Here is a 20,190-nt window from a genome sequence, read left to right on the forward strand (position 1 = left end):
GCAGGCAGCTAACCCTGTCTCATTTGAACTCCTTTTTCTGTTCTAAACAAAACAAACACCAAGACACAATTATATCTGAAGTGTTTTTATCCATTCCAAAAGTAGCACTTCAGTCCATTGCAAAGAGCAAGAAAATTATGGCCACGCAGTATTTCTGAGCTAACCTGGCAACAGTAGAAGGTTTGAAGGTTTTCACCAAAATCAGAGGAATAACTTAGTCCCAAGATACTGACAGAATAATGACAAAAGAAATACAAAGTAACGGATGAGAAACTAAATTAACAAAGAAGTCTTCCAAATTGTTCTCATTTGCATGTTTGCATGGACACCTATACAGCAATAATAATGAATGGTTTCAGAGAAATGTACACATTATAGCACCGTATCTCAGTTACCAGCATGAGAATTTATAAGGAGACTGTCTGACACACATAAGGAATGTGGTTTTCACTCAGTAATAAAGGCAAAATCCGTAACTGAACTGCACTGCAGTATCCATCTTCTTAAATGGAGTCTCTAAAAACTGTATTTTTAAATTGAGAAAAATGAAACATTTGATTATGAAGTAAATGTTGTACCCTCACTGTACCAAAGCCATTTTTATTATGAATGCATTATTCATAATAAATCATAGGTTTATGACATTGCATTGCAAACATAACAAAAGCAACTGTTCTAAATTGCTTAAAACCATACCTTTGTATGGAGAAAATTACTGACTTTAGAAAGATAATTGTAAGAAAGCATAAATAAGCATCTTTGAAATGATTAATGACTTGCAAGAAAATATTTTCTTAATATAGTTTTACAAAAAACTTAAATAAACAGATCAGTAGAGTTGAACCACTGAGTTGTCCTCTTTTCTGAATTCTATGTAAATACCATTCTTACTCTTAAAAAATAAAATTACAAAAAATAAAATAAAAAATAAAATCCCACAGAAAGGAAGGAAACTGAGGACAAAACTTAATTCTTTATATCCTAGAATTTCAACTCTAAGATCAACATTATTTACACAATATGAAGACCATAGCAAGAATCACTGTTGTCTTTCTTCAAGCTAATTTACGCTCCATACTTGGATCTTTTCCCATTCATCCCTACTTCTGTCACATTAAACATTTAGATTGCAATTATGAGAAACTGCTTCATGTGACAGAGATAGTAAGAAATAATATATTGTATCTTGAAGGGACTGATAGAAATGTGATGATAGTTGGCATTCTCTCAACTACAATATAAAACTTTCATACAAAAGAAGGATGTAACAGTACAAAGATGGGTGTAGATAAATAGATATCTGGGTGTAGATAAATATTGAAGACAATAAATTTCAGCAGTGTTTATAACTATAATGGGGCATTTAAAGACATCATATATATTTAATAGGTAGAGTACAGGAGTCACAGAATGCAGAGTCCTTAAAGGCAGGCAATTTGACTTTGGTATTAATTTAGCATGGGAACTTTGCCATCCTTTGAAAAGGTTCAGTGTGCTCTCCCATCTATTTTATGGACAGGTTTAATTCTAGCAGCCTAAGAAGGATGACTGTAGTCATGACCACACTTTCCTTAAAATACGCCTGCAAAGGAAAAATTACTAGATTTTAAGTATACTTGCCAAAAGATTTTAATTTACATTACTTAGTTTCTGCTTAAAAATATTTGGGTTTACAGAAATATTAATAGGTCTATAGTAATGCAGAGGTTGTACATTTTGGTTCTAGAATACTTCAAAGGAATGCACATTTTTTTATCCTGTATGGTTTAGTATTTTTTGACTTGTTCAAAAAAACTCAACTAGATCTCCTTAAAATACACAGGAAAAAGTTTTCAAGTATATCTCATTATTTTTTATTCCCTTTTTCACTATTTCCTTTGTTTTAGCGTAAATACTTGCATTTTTTTAAGGTCTAGAAATATTCTTTAAAAAGAATATATCAAATTATTTGACCCTGCTTTCTTATTCTTCAGCTACCAAACACAATATCTGCTCAAGATCATTCACTGATCTTCACCGTAATTAATTTCCTTTTTCATTTTCATCCTTATTTTTCAAAACCTTCTAAGCCAAAGAAAAGCGGGAAAGTTCAAAAAGTTAAAATGCAAAATAAGAAAAAAGGGAAACTCTCTTACATACTCATTTTATGGTCTTAAGAAAAAAAATACACAAGCAAAAAGTAGAAAATTAAAACTGAGTTCTTCTGATGGAAGAAATCAAAACCCTTAGAAAATAATGTCTCTATCTCATTAATAATTCTCATCTAAAATTTATTTCAAAATTGTTTTTCCATTTATGATTTTTCCTGTTGTGTTTCCTACCATGATTTTTCTACTTCTCTTGTAAAAGCAGCAAAAGAAGGTTCGCAGCCCACAGTCTGGGAGGGTGATAAATACACAGAAGTGCCTGACTTGAACAGCTGTTTTCATGGAGGGGACATCAGGGCATTCTAGCAGATGTGGATCCCAAGAGAGCTGCAATAATTTTGCCTCATTCCCTTCTATGATAATAGTACATATGTATGGCCTCCATAAAGGTGGTTAAGAAGATAACAAGAAGCTGCTTAAATTAGTTCTTTACCAATAGAGGAATCTGTATGCAGAGGACATTGTCAGCTGGACAGATCTGCTTTGGGCCACCAAAACAGCTCAAAACATACTTACAGGGTGTCATCATCTGTCCATTATGTTCTCTAAGGCAGAAATTAGGAAGGCTTCCCCCCAGAAGTTTAATTCTTTGGAACATGTTTAAGGCTCTGGTAACAGTAAGATAAAAAATAATAATAACAGTAAAAAAATCTGAATACAAACACAAGTTCAGTGTGTTAAAGACATGCAATCATGAATTTCTTAAACTGCAAATAATATTCTTCCCCAAAAACATTCTTAAGAAATGAAATTAGGGTCGATTTTTTTTTTTTAAACAAATTGCTAATGGACAACATTTTTCAAATCCATTTTATGCATAAGTCTACTCAAGTGGATAATCAGATTTGCAAACATGCATCTCCATAACTATGCAACAAGCCTTCATACAAAATCAAAGTCCTGCTTTGACAGTTATTAAATCAGCACCTAAAAACAATGCTAGAAGAATACTAAAATGCCAAAGTCAATCACACAAAAGCTAGCAAGTCCTAGCATAAAACTTATGTTTATGTACTGTAATATCATTATGATCACATTTTCTCACTGAATCACTGACTAATTCCATTTACAGATGGATTGTTCTCATTAAGCAAGCAGCCATTAAGTATTTTCAGGGGTTTTTTTGTTTTGTTTTGTTTTATTACTAAACAGTTCCAAAATCTACTTACTAAACACTACTCAAACTTTGATGATGAAATTATTCATTTCCTCATGCCTCGTGGGATTTTATAAGATACTTTCCACAAACACTAAAGCAGTTTCACAGCAACTAGGAGGTAAGGGGGTAGTAGAAGCATTTCACAAATTGGGAGCTGACACCTGCAGAAGTTATGATCAAAAGTGCCTTTTAATTTGCAGATCCAATTTAAATGCCTCCCATTGGATTTTTTTGAGTAACCATCATTATATAAAACATTATATTGAACATTTAACACGCAATTTCCATTGCTTCTGTTGCTACTAGGAATGTTTAGCACTGTGCAAATCAGATTTCCAGACCTCAAAGAACACAATTAGTGAGCATTAATAAGAAGAAGTAGTTTGTTAATAGCATTTTGTGAGCCACTAAAATTATACCATCAGATGGTGGGTTTTTTTGTTTGGTTGTTTTTGTTTTCTTTTGGTTAGTTTTATTTTGTAAGCTTTGACAGGTATCTACAAGCTGGGCTAGCAAATTCTGGGTTCCTGAGTCACCCACTCCATCAGACAGCATCATGGCACCTCTGTGATGCTAAGACACCAGTAGCAGGAACATGGACAGCAGACATCTGCTCTTCCTCAGTTCCCAGCATCTGGGACTGATTGAGGGGAACTCCTGCTTGGGTTCTGCAGCTCTGGCCTGGAACATGCCCAGTACAGATTAAAAGACTTAAAAGATTTAAGCTGCCAATCTAAGAATCCTTTACTGCACATGTGCAAATTGCAGTTTTTTTTTGAAGTCTTGTAAATTGGCAAAATTTGGGTTATTTTCAGCAAATGTCACATTGCTGATTCCCTGCCAAATTTCAATCCCTGCTCATATGGAAGTAGCAATTTTCTCCACAAATTGTTACAAATGATCTTTAAGTGTATACAAAAGAGTAGTTTTACCCTGTCTTATTCTCAAAATGATTTGACTCGTTTGACACAAAAATTTCTATTCCTAGGACAACACCTTAAAAAAGGGGAAAAGGTCTTGCCAAAAATTACAGTCTGCCAAAGCTTGAGGCATAATGCTATCTTGACCATAAGTGTTAGCAGTAGTTCCATATATAATTTATAAACGAACAACGTGGGGAAACACGTAACTAGGATCTTGAATAAGCAGTCCAAATGAACCAAGACACAGTGTTGTATGGATTACAGCAGTAGTGTTGTAGAGTTACTGAGGGTTGCTCATCTGTTTCCAATTTGTCTTGATGAAGGTTTTTTGTTTTGTTTTGTTTTTTTACTTTTTTGGTCCAATTTCCTCTTTTTTGGGCCATCTAATTAAATACAAAAGAATTCCAGTTTTATGACATGGCTTTAAATGGTTCATTAGTTTTTATGTATTGATAGTAAATCTGCTAACACGTCACTACGCTGAAGGTGACCAGAAACAGTGCACATGGTTCCAAATTCACTCCCCTCCACATCAGAGAAAGTATCAAAGAATCTCACCGGCTGACTACAATAATAGATACGCATTGCAACAAAATCTTAGTTCATTTGCAAGCACTCCTATGAAATACTTTATTATTTAAATTACTGTTACGTTATAGCCTTATGTGGTGCAAAGATACTTAAATTATTCATTGTAATTGCTAATTTCATATTTTAATGGGGACAGAAATAAGAGCTATCTTGATCCAGCCACAGCCTGGTGATGCTCAGGTCAGCAGAGCTTAAATGGTTTAAAGTGAACAAATTCCAGGACACTGCTAAATGACCTCAACTTCATTTTTCTTCTGTTATTGAACATGCATTAGGAATGGCAAACATAAAGATTAAAAAAAAAAAAAAGTGTCCTTTTCCTTGAATTACAAAGATGATTATGTTCAATACACTCTAAAATTATTACTTCTTGAAAACCAAGTGATAGCAGTGATAAAGCAGATGCTATCCTTGTCCCAGAGGTCTCAATTATATGCACTATATATTATTTACAGTATAAATTATTACATGGATTATACATGTAGTATAATGCAGAGCAACATGTACACTTTGGTGGTATCACTACACACCCAGCATTTGTTATTGTTTGATCAAAATATTCTTCTACACACACTACCCAGACACCGGCTGCCCTCTCTTGCCTAGAATTCATAGAATCATAGAATATCCCGAGTTGGAAGGGACCCATAAGGATCATCAAGTCCAACTCCTGGCACCGCACAGGTCTGCCCAAAAGTTTAGACCATGTGACTAAGTGCACAGTCCAATCGCTTCTTAAATTCAGACAGGCTTGGTGCAGTGACTACTTCCCTGGGGAGCCTGTTCCAGTGTGCGACCACCCTCTCGGTGAAGAACCTCTTCCTGATGTCCAGCCTAAACTTCCCCTGCCTCAGCCTAACAACGTTCCCGCGGGTCCTGTCACTGGTGATAACAGAGAATAGGTCGGTCATCTGCCTCTCCACTCCCTCTCGCAAGGAAGTTGTAGACTGTGATGAGGTCCCCCCTCAGCCTCCTCTTCTCCAGGCTGAACTGGCCCAGTGACCTCAGCTGCTCCTCATACGTCTTACCCTCTAGGCCCTTCACCATCTTTGTCTCCCTCCTCTGGACACTCTCCAACAGTTTAATGTCCTTTTTGTACTGTGGTGCCCAGAACTGCACACAGTACTCGAGGTGAGGCCGCACCAGCGCAGAGTAGAGCGGGACAATCACTTCCCTCGACCGACTAGCAATGCCGTGCTTGATGCACCCCAGGATACGGTTGGCCCTCCTGGCTGCCAGGGCACACTGCTGGCTCATATTCTACTTGCTGTCAACCACAACCCCCAGATCCCTCTCTGCGGGGCTGCTCTCCAGCGTCTCGTCGCCCAGTCTGTACATATAGCCAGGGTTGCCCCGTCCCAGGTGCAGGACCCGGCACTTGCTTTTGTTAAACTTCATGTGGTTGGTGATCGCCCAGCTCTCCAATCTGTCCAGATCTCTCTGCAAGGCCTTTCCACCCTCATCCGAGTCCACAACTCCTCCAAGTTTGGTGTCGTCGGCAAATTTGCTCAAAACACCTTCTAGTCCTACATCCAAATCATTTATAAAAACATTGAAGAGGACTGGCCCTAAAATGGAGCCTTGAGGGACCCCACTAGTGACCATCCGCCAGCCAGATGTGGCCCCATTTACTACGACCCTTTGAGCCCTGCCCGTCAGCCAATTGCTCACCCATCGTATGACGTTTTTGTTTAGCTGTATGCTGGACATTTTGTCCAGTAGGATCCTATGGGAAACCGTGTCAAAAGCTTTGCTGAAGTCCAAAAAGATCACATCAGCTGGTTTCCCTTGATCGACTAGATGGGTGATCTTATCATAAAAGGAAATCAAATTTGTTAGGCAGGACCTACCCCTCATGAACCCATGTTGGCTGGGACCAATGACTGCATTGTCCCCCAGGTGCGCTTCAGTAACTTCAAGGATCATCCTCTCCATAATTTTACCAGGCATTGACGTGAGACTGACAGGCCTGTAATTGCTGGGGTCTTCTTTCTTACCCTTCTTGAAAATTGGCACAACATTTGCCAGCTTCCAGTCCAATGGGACCTCACCAGATTCCCAAGATCATTGAAAAATAATTGAGAGAGGTCCCGTGATGACGTCTGCCAGCTCTTAAAGCACCCTGGGATGAATCCCATCCGGACCCATGGACTTGTATGGATCCAGGTGGAGCAGCAAATCCCGCACACGTTCAGGGTCGGTTGGGAGTTTGTCATTCCCACCGTCATGGTCCTCCAGCTCAGGGTACCCTGGGTCCCAAAGCCCATCATCAGCGTTGAAGACAGAGGTGAAGAAGGCATTAAATGTCTCTGCTTTGCCTATGTCATTGTCTGTGAGGAGACCCTCCCCATCTAGTAGCAGACCTATGTTTTCTTTGGTTCTCCTTTTTCTGTTCACATATCTAAAAAAACCTTTTTTATTGTCTCCCACAGACTTGGCCAGCTTCAACTCTAGTTGGGCTTTGGCCACACGAATTTTCTCCCTACAAACACGAACAGCATCCCTATATTCCTTCATCGTCACCTAACCCTCCTTCCAGCAGCCGTATACTTTCTTTTTTCACCTTAACTCCAGTAGAAGATCCCTGGTCAGCCAGGCCGGCCTTCTGCCCCACTTGCCTGACTTCCGATATTTTGGAATCGCCTGATCTTGAGCTTTTAGGAGGCAGTGCTTAAAGATGGACCAGCACTGATGGACACCAATGCCTTCAAAAGCAGTTTCCCAGGGGACCTTGCTGACTAATTCCCTGAGCAGCCTGAAGTCTGCTTTCCCCACATCCAGGGCTGAAGTTTTGGTGGCAGTTTTCCTTCTGTCACCATGAATTCTAAACTCAACCACTTCATGGTCACTATGACTGAGACGGCCGCCAATTGCCACGTCTCCCACAAGACCCTCTCTGTTCTCCAGCAACAGATCTAGGAGGGCGCCTTTCCTAGTTGGCTCACTTAGCACCTGCACCAAGAAGTTATCATCTAGGTGCTTTATGAACCTCCTGGACTTGCTCATGTCAGCCGTGTGGTGATCCCAGTTGACGTCTGGCAAGTTAAAATCCCCCATTAGGACGAGGGGAGTCGATCTCGAGGCGTCTTTTAGTTCTGCAAAGAATAATTCATCAGCGTTGTCGTCCTGGCCAGGTGGTCTGTCATAGACTCCCACAACGACATCCCCTTTATTTGTTCGTCCCTTAATCCTTACCCAGAGGCTCTCAACTTTGCCATCGCCAACTTGAAGTTCCACACAGTCCAGCCCATTCTTCACATACATCGCCACCCCACCACCTCGCCTACCCTGCCTGTCCCTCCTGAAGAGCCTGTAACCATCTATTGCAACACACCAGCCACAGGACTCATCCCACCAGGTTTTGCTTATGCCGATGATGTTGTAGCTGTGGGACTGGGCCAAGACTTCCAGCTCATCCATTTTATTCCTCATACTGTGTGCATTTGTGTAGAAGCACTTCAAATGTGCCTCCCTACATGCAGCACCTTGTGTATCCGACCGAAGGGCCTCACTAGGACACAGTCCCTCTGATTCTAGCACACCATTCCTTAGCTCGTCACCAGCGTGCCTGGTTCTATCCCCTTCCCCCTTCAACTCTAGTTTAAAGCCCTATCTATCAGCCCAGCCAACTCCTGAGCAAAAGTCCTCACCCCTCTCTGAGAGAGGCGCATCCCATCTGGTGCCAGCAGGCCCGGGGTCGCGTAGACCTTCCCATGATCGAAAAACCCAAAATTCTGCCGGTTGCACCAGTCCCAAAGCCACGTGTTAATGTGACGAGTCTGCTTGTCAGCTTCGATCCCTCCTATCGGAAGGACAGAGGCAAACACAGGCAAATTCACTGCCATTAGTTCTAGGGAGAATAAAAGCCACAGTTAGTAAACACACAATAATATTAAAGGCAATACACTAATGGATCTTTACAAAGAACTAATTTTATAAAAAGACTTGATCCATCGTGCATAATTTTTCATTAAGAAATGCTCAGAAAAAGGTATCTGAGTAGCTCTGACTTTGTCATACCAGTATACAACTGCCTTTATAACTGGACTGGAGAGGGGCTATGCGAGCAAGATAAATATTAAAATTAAGCCAAAGGCAAAGAAATATGCTGAAACATGATTATAGCACATACAGTTTAAGCATTGCTAGGCATAACTTCAAATAGAAGAAACTGATTAGACTGTAGTGGCAAAACACACCTACATACCTGGAGAAGATTGCAAGAGGCTTTCAAAAGCAAGAGAGAGAGTTTCTTTTCTCAGGGGGTTAATGGAGCTGATCCCTACTAAGTGGAGGTGAAAGCTGTGGAGCACGCACACCTTTGCATGCTCGGTCCCATAAATGTTGCATTAAGGGCTCCCCACATGTGGTAGTGGACCGACAAAAAAACTACTCCATGCAACCAATATGCTAATTGTGAGGTGGAATACATCTACTTTCTACATCTACTCAATCAAGGGATTGAGAAATTGCTTTTTATTGTCTGATATTGCCAAAATTACATGGTACAACCAAAAACATCTCTGTTCTAACAAATATTGTCATGGATAGAACAAGAAAATAAGATCTCGTCCAAAGCCTACTCCTGTCAGACCTCAAAACTAATGACAAGACCGCCCTCACAAGCTTTGTTCTCCTAAAACCAGATCTCAGTCTATGTGAAGTGCTCTTTTTATAAAGCTGTTCCTCAGCACCAGTAACTTGTTTCTGATCAGACAAGGATATTTTTGAAGAGTGAATTTATAACTGGCTTGAATGGAATGGAAGTTTGTTTACCTAGTGCCAGCAGCATTATCAGAATACACAGTCACGGATCAGACACAGTGAATAAAGTTCATGTGCTACAATACAATTCTAAATGGAGGATAGATTTGTGCACCATTGTTGAGATATGTTTTAAGAGCAAATCAGACTTCTTGTTGCACTCTGCTTCTCAACAGCATCAGTGAATGGGAGGTGTTAGTAGGTTAAGGACCCTCAAAATCCAGCCGGCACATCACCTCTAAAGATAACGAGGGGCAATAAAGACGGATGCTCAAGGACACAGTAAGTATTAAAAAACAAAAAAGAGACATAAGAATAAAAAAATCTGATGTCCCTCAAGTTGGTTCAGAGTAGCAAACACAATATCTTCTTTAAGGACTCTAAGGACTAAATGTTTGCCACTTTACTTCCTCTAAGAAACACTCACACCGAGAATACTTTCAAACAGCAGGGTTACTCTTCAAATGATGCAATTTTTCCAGAAGTTTCACAAAAATATATGGCAAATTCAGTTCAGGGTATTCAGGTATCACATTGTTGATCAACTCTTTTTATGAAAAAGGGAACTCGTTATAATAATACCCAACTTTTTTTTTTATATTTCACTCTAATCTTCCTACATAAGATCTATACAAGTAAGTATAGACATACAGTGCATTTCAGTCTGCATTATCCTTATTCTTTCATCTCAATTATGCGTTAATTTACATAACATTAATTCACAACAGGCAAGTTATTCATTTCAAAAAATGAAGCCAAACCTATATACTGTACATCAGTTATACCTAACACATTCAACAGTTGCTTGTAGTAAGATCCTGTTGCATGTAAACAAACAAACAAAAGACAGTAAAACACAAATAAATTAGTCTATTGAACAGCATTCAAGCTTTTACCAAGCCTAAAATTTCAGCACATTTCAGTTTGTATGACTTCATTAATCATTCAAGAACGAACACCACAAGCTGCAAAAATATTTCATATCTTTAGCTACTGGCCAACTAAAAAGGAAAATTAGTTATCAGATAATGTGTTGTTTTTTTTTTTTCCCTTCAGGTTGTGTTCTCTGATGTGTGATTTTTTTCACAAAAATTTTTGATCCCTGAATATCTAAACCAGAAGAACTTCATGCAAGACCATCCATTTTCAGAATATAGCAGTACATTCAAGAATAATCAAGAGCTATCTATCCAAGTTAATCACAATCACAAATTGCATGACCTTTACATAGTACTTCAAATTCTATTTTTTTCTGTTCAGTATTTAATGCACACTCTAGCTAAGTAGCAGAACTGAGTAGTAAATGTCACAGAAGGATACCCAGCAGTGACCAGAACAGATAAGGGGGTGGTATAGCACCGTCTGTTCTTACTTCTTGTCCCAGCATAGTCACACAAACCACTGGTGGATAAAAGCTTTGCCTTAATCCTATCTCTGGTTTATGCTCTGTGGCTTAAAATACTTCTAGCATACCTCTAATTAAAAAAAAAATAGAAAAAAGTATGAACAGAAATGCACAAAATTTGATACTAGCCATCTTTGTTTTTGAGATATCCCAGAAAGAAATGCATATTCCCAACACAAGATGACTGAAATAAAAATCTAGAATTCTTTCCTTCTTAATTGATAACTCGTAATTTCTGACTACTCATTTTATATATACAGAATTTAAAATTTTCTACTGTGTTTCTTATCACCACATTCACAAAACATATTTTAGAAGTAAAGAACATGAATGCATATTTTAACAGATCAAAAAATAAAGTCAATAAATGTAAAAATAAAAAATAAAGTCAATAAATATATTTTATATTGAAAATGAATTCAAGTAGTGAAATAAGGCTTAACAAATTGTGAAATTATTGGGCAATTCTAAAATCTATTTAAAACAAAATATTATGTTTTCTAGTTGAGCCTCTTATATAAATTTCGTCCCTCCCCTCTCTGGAAAAATTAGGGCACAGAGTTATTTCAGGAAACTCTAGAATATATGACTGCTAGTTCTGCTAACTCCACCAATGCTCTTGCAAATCAATATAAATACAGAATGCAGGATCCTACACAGCCAATAATAGTAAATAAATAAGTAAAATAATAAAACCACTTCGAAATTTATCATACAGTTATCTAACGATAACAGGTTTGAATTGGTTTATACTGCTACAGAATTGCACTTTTTGAAGTCTTTCATTTCCCTGCATTGCTTCTGATGACTGTGATAACATTTGTGGATCACCACCTGTCACTGTCATATGGTGATGTGATGCTAATAATAAACATTATGCCTTCTGTCCTGTTGTTGAACTTTGTTAGATTATATGACTTCCTGTTCTAGAACATTAAATGTAGCATAAAAAAAAAAGTTATTGATGTGTCAGTTGGAAGATTACTATTATTTTAATTGCAGTTTGATGTTCCTTCTCCTCAGTAGAGAGGTTTTTAATTCTACGCAGGAGAAATATATGCTCTTCACCAAAGGAAGAAGTCATGCAACAACGGTAAAGAACCACTTTATCCTAATATTGTGCTGAAACGTAGAAGAAATACAGAATTCTGTTCTCCTCTTGCATGGTCTTCAGCTCAGCACAGATGTTTCTAAGGAGAAATTTCTGTGCCCTCTACTAAGTAGCTTCATAGAATAAACTTACACACAAAACCCTAGGTGACCACAAAGCAAAGGTATACAGCTGGTTGACAGCTAATAATTTATGATGGATATGACCAGCACTGCACCTGTCAAAGTCATAAGTATGGAATTATGCTACAACACTGATATAACTGATAGATACTATTGCTTCAGGAATGGATATATACGATCTTTTTTTTAAGCCTCTATTGAAATGTGCAGATCTTTCATAATGTTATTACTGCATGTACAATTTAAATATGAAATATAGTTATTCATGGATAAGAGACAAGGCACAGCAATTCATCACTCACCTGTTCCACACAGACATGTAAAAGATTTAATCCCTTGGGGAAACAGAATTATCACTGATGATTGAGACTTAAAGAAATACAAAACTGATCAAAAATAGTGTAAATATAATAATCCAATATGTTTAAGAATCTACCATCTTCTTTAAAAAATAATTTGGATATTCAACTAATTCAAAATTAGGCAGATCAATAAGTTTGGCAGAGCTATCTGAAACATGAAATAGCATAAAACACCAAAACTACCAACACTTCTCCATTGTCAACTCACAAACAGAGATAAAAGTAAAACTCTGCTCTTTAAATCATGGAAATATTGAAAATCACATTTTGAGGGACATTGCACACTTGCAACAGTTCCCAGTTGTTTTTTATTAGTAAGTAACTTAAAAAATAAATGTAGGAATCAAACTGCTGTACTTAAGGAGAATTAGACTTCTAAACTTTCTAAATTGTTTTCATAACAGTTTAAAGATCATTGCCTCTTTTCTTGTTGTTATGATTGTGATAAAAAATCCAAATTATAGCTCCGCAATTTCAATGGCCATGCACAATGAATAAGTGGATTAAATAACACTAAAGGGATCTGGCCTGGCTGTGACAAACCCAAACACAAAAGTCTGGAACCATTCAATTACAGCCCAGGACCCCTTGCCAAATGCAATGCATCACTAGAACTACAAACACTTTCTTTTCAGGGAATATTCTATATTTATACGTGTTTTTCTATATCCATATGGACTGTTCAGAAAATCGTATATAGAAATCAATTTCTCATTCACATGTGTAATTAAGAATTAGTAGACCTAACTGATATTAATACATACCATCCTGAGAAAGTACTTTGAAAATGCCAAATGACAGATATGCTAACATTGCTATGGGAAGTTACAGAATTCCAACTTTGCTACAAGAGAGTCTGAAAGGGAAAAACAAAAAACAAACAAACAAAAACACTCTTTTCTTGTATTTGCTTAGAAGAAATGTCTTGCATCTCTAACATACATTAATTGTGAAACCCTCTGGGATTGGAAACACTCCACATCTGCATTCCACCATCATCCTTCGTGCTCCAGTATTTTTCCAAATTGTGTGTGTAGCTCACAGCATGGCTGATATGTTGAAGGTTCCTCCAGCTACATTTTCTTACATCTGTTGTTGAAGATGACTGTTAAGGTCATTCAAGGCCTCTGGTCTGAGTGACTTGCTCTTTAGAAATGAATGTTATTCATCACATTCTCCAGTTGTCAACAAAATGGATTTCAATTTATGTATATTCTTTACAAACACAAATTCAGTTCACATCAGGTTTGGACTGCAAGCCCTATAAATGGAATGGCCCTGCTACACTACTAGAACTTAGAAACACATTAGCTGGAAACTGCGTTCCATATTTATTTTTGAAAAGCAGATGTTGGCTCAGCAGAAAACCTTTCTAAGTTGCATTCAATGCATTTCTTATTCATCATAAAACATTACCAAATTATGTGGCTCAGAATTATGCGCTGCACATATTAGATGAGAGCTACTTATCAAGAAATTTGTTTTCTCTCTGTGGCTGGAGAAGAAACAGTTTTATGTCACTTGGTATGTTTCTGAGTGTAGATGTTAATAGGCCAATGCTTAAGTTTCATAAATGTGGGAATATTGTTGATAAGGTCCTATTAAATTTGAAAGCTTTATATTTTTTGGTTGTTTAACAGTTCAATTACAAAATACAAGGTATTTCTAGTGCATAAGTTTTGCTAATATATCAAATATTAGCAAAAGGTACCATCAGCACTGAATGGTCTATCCTTTTGACTGATTTGTGCAAAACTGTGCTATGAAATACCAGCAGGAAATTTCTCTGGAAGAATTTATCCACTGGGTTAATAATTCATCAGATATGAAGAGTACGAAAGAGTTTAATGAATATGCGTTAGCATTACTGAGGGTTAAAATTTCCTCTCCAAAATTTTTTTTAAAATAAGGATGGATCTCTTTCTTTCCCTACACATTCAAATTCATCTGGCCAACTGCAGACATCTAACATTTAAAAAAAAAAAAAAAGGCAAACAACAAAAAAAATCTACAATTCAGCTAGTCACCTTACATTCCACTTACAGTCATTGGAAAGAAATCAGTACTTTAAAAATTAAATTAACCATACCCTAAGAATGTTTTTTTCTTTTCCTTATCTTCAAAGGAAGCTTGAGGCGAGTAGTTCAGACACAGATATCAGACACAGATATCGCACAGTAGACATCAAAAGTGAAGTGAGAGAAAAAGAGATCCTGTTTCAGAATTTGTATTGGCAAGGTGGACAGGATTTGCACATTATCCAAGTCTTTAAAAAGAACAGTTATGTTCTGTTTCCTATGTTATGTTACAGAACTGAAATATTGTACTGATTAGGCCTGGCAACATAAACCTTGTCATGAGCTCCCATCACACAAGTGGACCTCCAAAGCAGACAAAACAGACAAGATGTAAACCTGAACTTTACACACTTTTCTCCTTTAAAATGAAAAACATGCTGAAAAAATAGATGTCACTATCTAAATCTGAAATGCTTATGCTGCGCTCCATAAGACTGAATAGCATTCAAGTACAGAACAACAAGTTTCTTCAACACCCCTGCACTCAATTAGCTCCAGGGCTTCTGCAAGTCAAGCTCCTCATCATGGTACAGCCATGCTGTGTCCCAGTAAAGTTCCTCTACTATTTATACCTAAGACATACATAAAACACGTACCCAGGTGTCATCTGAACTGCCAGACATAACAGCAGTCTACCTACGACTGCAGAAACTATTTGTCTCATCCCTTTCAGTCTCTCATTTTCTCTCATCAGCAGGTTTAGCTATCTACTGAAGCAGCCTAAATGGCACCAGCAACGTTACCTGGTAACATTCCTCTATTCTTCACACACACAAGCAGAGCACCATCAGCCATTTCTTCCCATTTCAAGGCTCAGCATGAATTGCACTCTTTCTTTGTGTTTTTAACTGGTGTTGTCCAACAGTACGCCACACAGTGTTATTTGTATAAGGAAAGGAACTACTGCTGCTTGTTTTCATTTGCTCTATGTACCTTCTTCAATGTTTCTAAGTGGCACAAAAAAGCCAGCTGAGAAAAGCATACTAGTACTTTATGTGTTTTCTTGAGCAAGCATGATAAACAATATCTATCGCTTCTGCCTATTTCTAGACATCCTGAAACTACTCTGGGAAGTCCTGACACCCTGATTATTATTTTTTTTAACTCTGCTTTTTTCACTTTGCAACTTTGTCCCTGTTCATCTCTCTTCCAATTTAACTAATAATTTAATACTACTTTAGCTTATCACAAACCCGAGGTAAACATCTTCTTGGCACTGTAATAAAAAGTGGCAGCATCCCATTCATGAATGTGTGCCTATGTGAATATCATATAGCATTTTTATATTCTTCCTGAAAAGCTGTCAGATATATTATGTTGTGTACAATAAGTACTTTATAAACCTCCTTTTATTTTAACAAGAGCAATCTTTTCCTGTATGTCTGCATAATGTGATATATCTCAGCAAATAAAATTGCTGATTGAAAGATTATTTCTGTATCTGCTTTGTTTTCCCTTTTATATTACTTCTTGAAATATTGAATTTCTTACTTCACATCTCTGCAGTGCTTCAACCCTAGTGACACCACAGAGAAAATTTGACTCAAACATTTTACTCCTATCTTGAAATTAACTTTCTCAAGGCAATTTCATGCTTTTTCATTTAAAGACAATTTTACTTTTCATCTGGATAAGATGAAAGTATGCTTTTGTATCATTGCTGGGCTGAAGCCTGTAACAAAAACTGTCATAAAATCATGTCTAAAAACAGTGTAAGTGTCACTTCCATTCCAAGATGTCAGTCCAAACATTGTCCCCCAACTTCAATTTATACAGGAGGCTTTAGAACAAAATTTGGGCTTCCCCAAATTGAGATTTAAAGCATTTAATTTCCACTAGGATAGCTCCATACCTATTACATGGTATAAACTCACTTTAGTATTGAACCATGTGTGTGACAAGGCTTTGCATCTTCCAGCAATTATTTTGAGAAACAAATTAATTCTGGGCTAATAAAGGAATTCCAAAAAAGTCACTTTTATAATGTAAATATATATTTTACTGCTATTCCAAAGTAGAAATAATCCTAGAAATAAATCTGGCAAACATACTGTTCTTTGAGATGCCATTACTTATGTGTCTTTGCGAGTAAGACTTGAGCCTTACTTTGAGTCACAGGATTTCTTTTAAAAATTTCCAAAATGCCTTGGTTTCTCCATAGGGCAGAAAATGAAATCAAAAATTTTATTCAGTATCTAAAGAGAATGAATGTTGTATTTAACTATGCTGCAATGAGTCAACTTATCATTTCAGGAACAAGATGGGTTTGGATATCCTTTTTTACGCAACCTTTAAAAGAAAAACACAATAACAAATTCTACAGTAAAATTTGTTGAACACACATATGAAGTTTCGGATTTGAAACAGCACATTCCTGTAAGCACCCCATCAGTAGTACCCAGCTAATTAGTACCTCACATTCCAATTAAAGAGGGAGGAACCACCTGAAAAGGAACAGTTTGATTGAACCCCTAAATTTCTAACTATACTGGCATATATGTTTGTGTTTAAAATATTCACTGACTTTTTATTTCTTTAAAATTCATTGGCGAATCCAAGATAATTTGATGCCTGTTGTCAAAAAGTCTTTCATCCGGGAACTAAAGTAGCACAACTACTAATGGACCTAATTGAAATAGCAAAAATGTGCATGTTTTATGTTAATTTAATGCCACAAGATATAGTTAAAACAAAACTGATTCATAGTCTGACAACACTTCCAAAAATCTCAGCTCAAGATGGGGAGATAAATACTACACTGAATCCCTAATTGTGCGGATAGGAGGTACAAGACTGGCTCTCTTCTATATCAGGCAACATTACTGATGTCAGATATGATGATACAACATCTTTCTTCCTCATTTTTCAAGTGGTACCTAATTGCCTAGTGATACATTCTGCAAATGTAAAATAAATAAATAAGTTGGAACTGTTTATTTTTCCCCATTTTGGGGGAGATGTTATTAAAAAAACTCTGCCAGTTTCAAAGTGATAAGTTTATGTTGCCACAAATGTTTATTTCTGATGGAAAAATAGTTTCTTGGAATATTTATCTTTTGCTGTCAAACTTTGTTATTATGCTGATTCCACGCTACTAAAAATGGGAGCCCGCAGCACATCAGAACACATATATTGAACCACTGATTTAATCCTTAACTGATAATTAGACTAAGTTCACAGGGGCAAGGGAAATGCCTTTAACAAAGGCATTTCAAGGGGAAAAAAACAAAGGAAAAATGATAGAGTATCTGTGTTTATAGATGTTTCTCCAAAGACTATATGACTTTTTATTTCCTTGGGGCACACCTACACTCTAGCTGACTACTAAAATACCATGGCTCTTCAATACTTTGAAGAACATCAACTAGTTTGATTCATTTATGCACGAAAAAAATGCTAGCAGAAAACAAAAGAAAAAAATAAATACAAACACATACAAAAACTTGAAATACCAGTACCAGACACTGCTGTGTATACTGTATTGCTAACAGACAGTATGCACATGGAAATCAGTGGGAGACAGCCACATTACTACAGTGATATTACTGAAGTGGGCTCAGAAAGGGATTAGATATATTTACAGAAAATAAATCTAGTCCCTCAGTGGCCATTTAAGCATGATGATTCAGATGAGCCCACTAAAATGATAATTAGATGGTAATTCAAAACAAAACAAAACACAACACTTTACACTTGCAGTCTGATGCTGTTTTCTTTACCTGCCTGTTACTAGCAAGGATTAGACGTAGGACACCAAGCGTAATGGACTTTTGGGTCATCATTACAGTCTTCAGATTTAGTATTGCTCTAAAGGGCAATTTATCTACAACTGTCAGCTTAAAAGTATATCTTCATAATGTAATACATTACATTGTGCTTTGCCTTAATTTTCCATGTTAGCTCTTTAATTAAAGACCAGTCACTGTAATGAGTCATACCTGGAGAGATAACAGTGTTTTAAAAGAAGTGAATTCATCAAAATCAGTAACGTCTATTTAATTTTAGTAGAAGTCAAGAACGTAATTTTTACTTAAGTGACTCTATAGGATAATATTAAATGCTTAAAACTGCTAATGTGTAGCTCTGTAGATCTGACCTGCATTCTCAGCTAGTATAAACTGATAGATCGTAGCCATACACGTATGGTCTATGCATTTTTATGTTAAACAAAGCCATAAATTATTTGATTCAAAATGCTTTGGACATGCATCACAGAAGCAATGCTTTCAAAACTCAGTACACAAAGCAATACAGCACATCACATGCACTAGTTATTGTTAAACTTGATTCAAAACATATGCAGCTTCCAATTGTAACAGCACAAATTCTGCACTATACAATAATAATTGTAAAGCGTACATTGCAATTTTATTAGTGCAAAAATACAGTATTTGTCATTCTGAAAGATGTTCACATAGAGAAAGACAACGGAATTTCCCTTTCTATATGCATCCTTCAGTACAGCTGAATTCAATAAACTAGCTGGCTCCTGTAGCAGTAAGATCCTACTGCTGATTTCTGTACACGTAACATTTCAGAGGACTGTTCATCTTTGCACCGAAGTGACTGGGCCTATCCAACCTGTTCAGGAGCTTTGATGTGATTCAATTCTTTCCTTTACTTTGTAATTTGATTCACAGTGCCGAATTGTTGTGAAAGTTAAAGAAGCCTTTGTTTATTCAGGAGATATAACTCTTGACTATGTGCAAATTAACACTCGTTTTACAACCTCACTGCTAATTGTTATTTGCAAAAGGATTAGTGCTCTATGCTAGCGGTTGCTTTAGTTACTATATGAATATTCAATAGGATTTCATACATAGCCCCCTCAGTATTTACAGCTTAATTTCCTTATTTTGTGGCTTTGTTTTCCTGCTTTATCCATCTGTACAAGTAACTGCCATTATAACCATCGTGTAACAATCTACGTTTTAATCAGAAGATCTGCCTTGTCCCTACTCCTACACCATCTTATGCAGGTGCCAATATAAATTAGAGTCTTCACAGTTTCTCATATGCTTTATCCTAAGTCACAAAAGTACTTCCAGTGATTTCAATAATAATGCTTGAGCAACTTTACAACAATGAAAAAATAAATGTTTACATGTAGCTTTGCTGTAACAATCAGCAGTTTGCCAACATTAAAACAGATTGGCCTGTTTAAGGCACAGGTATCCAAAATCCCAATGTCAGGATGCATCAACAGCCACTCATACTGGATGTGAACAGCACCTTTTCCAGGAAAAATGAGGTTCTCAAAGCCTATTGTGATGTTATAAAACACGAAGTTGTTTAAATTTTATTATATGTTTTACTAGTATAAAATATTCCAACCTTATTTTATAATAGTAGAAGTGTATTTGCTTATATGTATGTTTTACTGTCAGTCACTACCCTGAGAGCAACAACAGAAACCCAAACCCAGACAACTTTATGATATCACGAACCTTGTTTTGGCAAACGTATCATTAACAGACTGCTCAATTCTCTATTTTCAAATATTCTTTCTTGAACTATTCATCTTTTAT

This window comes from Cygnus atratus, chromosome 5 (assembly GCF_013377495.2).
Source record: "Cygnus atratus isolate AKBS03 ecotype Queensland, Australia chromosome 5, CAtr_DNAZoo_HiC_assembly, whole genome shotgun sequence".
In the NCBI taxonomy this organism is placed as follows: Eukaryota; Metazoa; Chordata; class Aves; order Anseriformes; family Anatidae; genus Cygnus; species Cygnus atratus.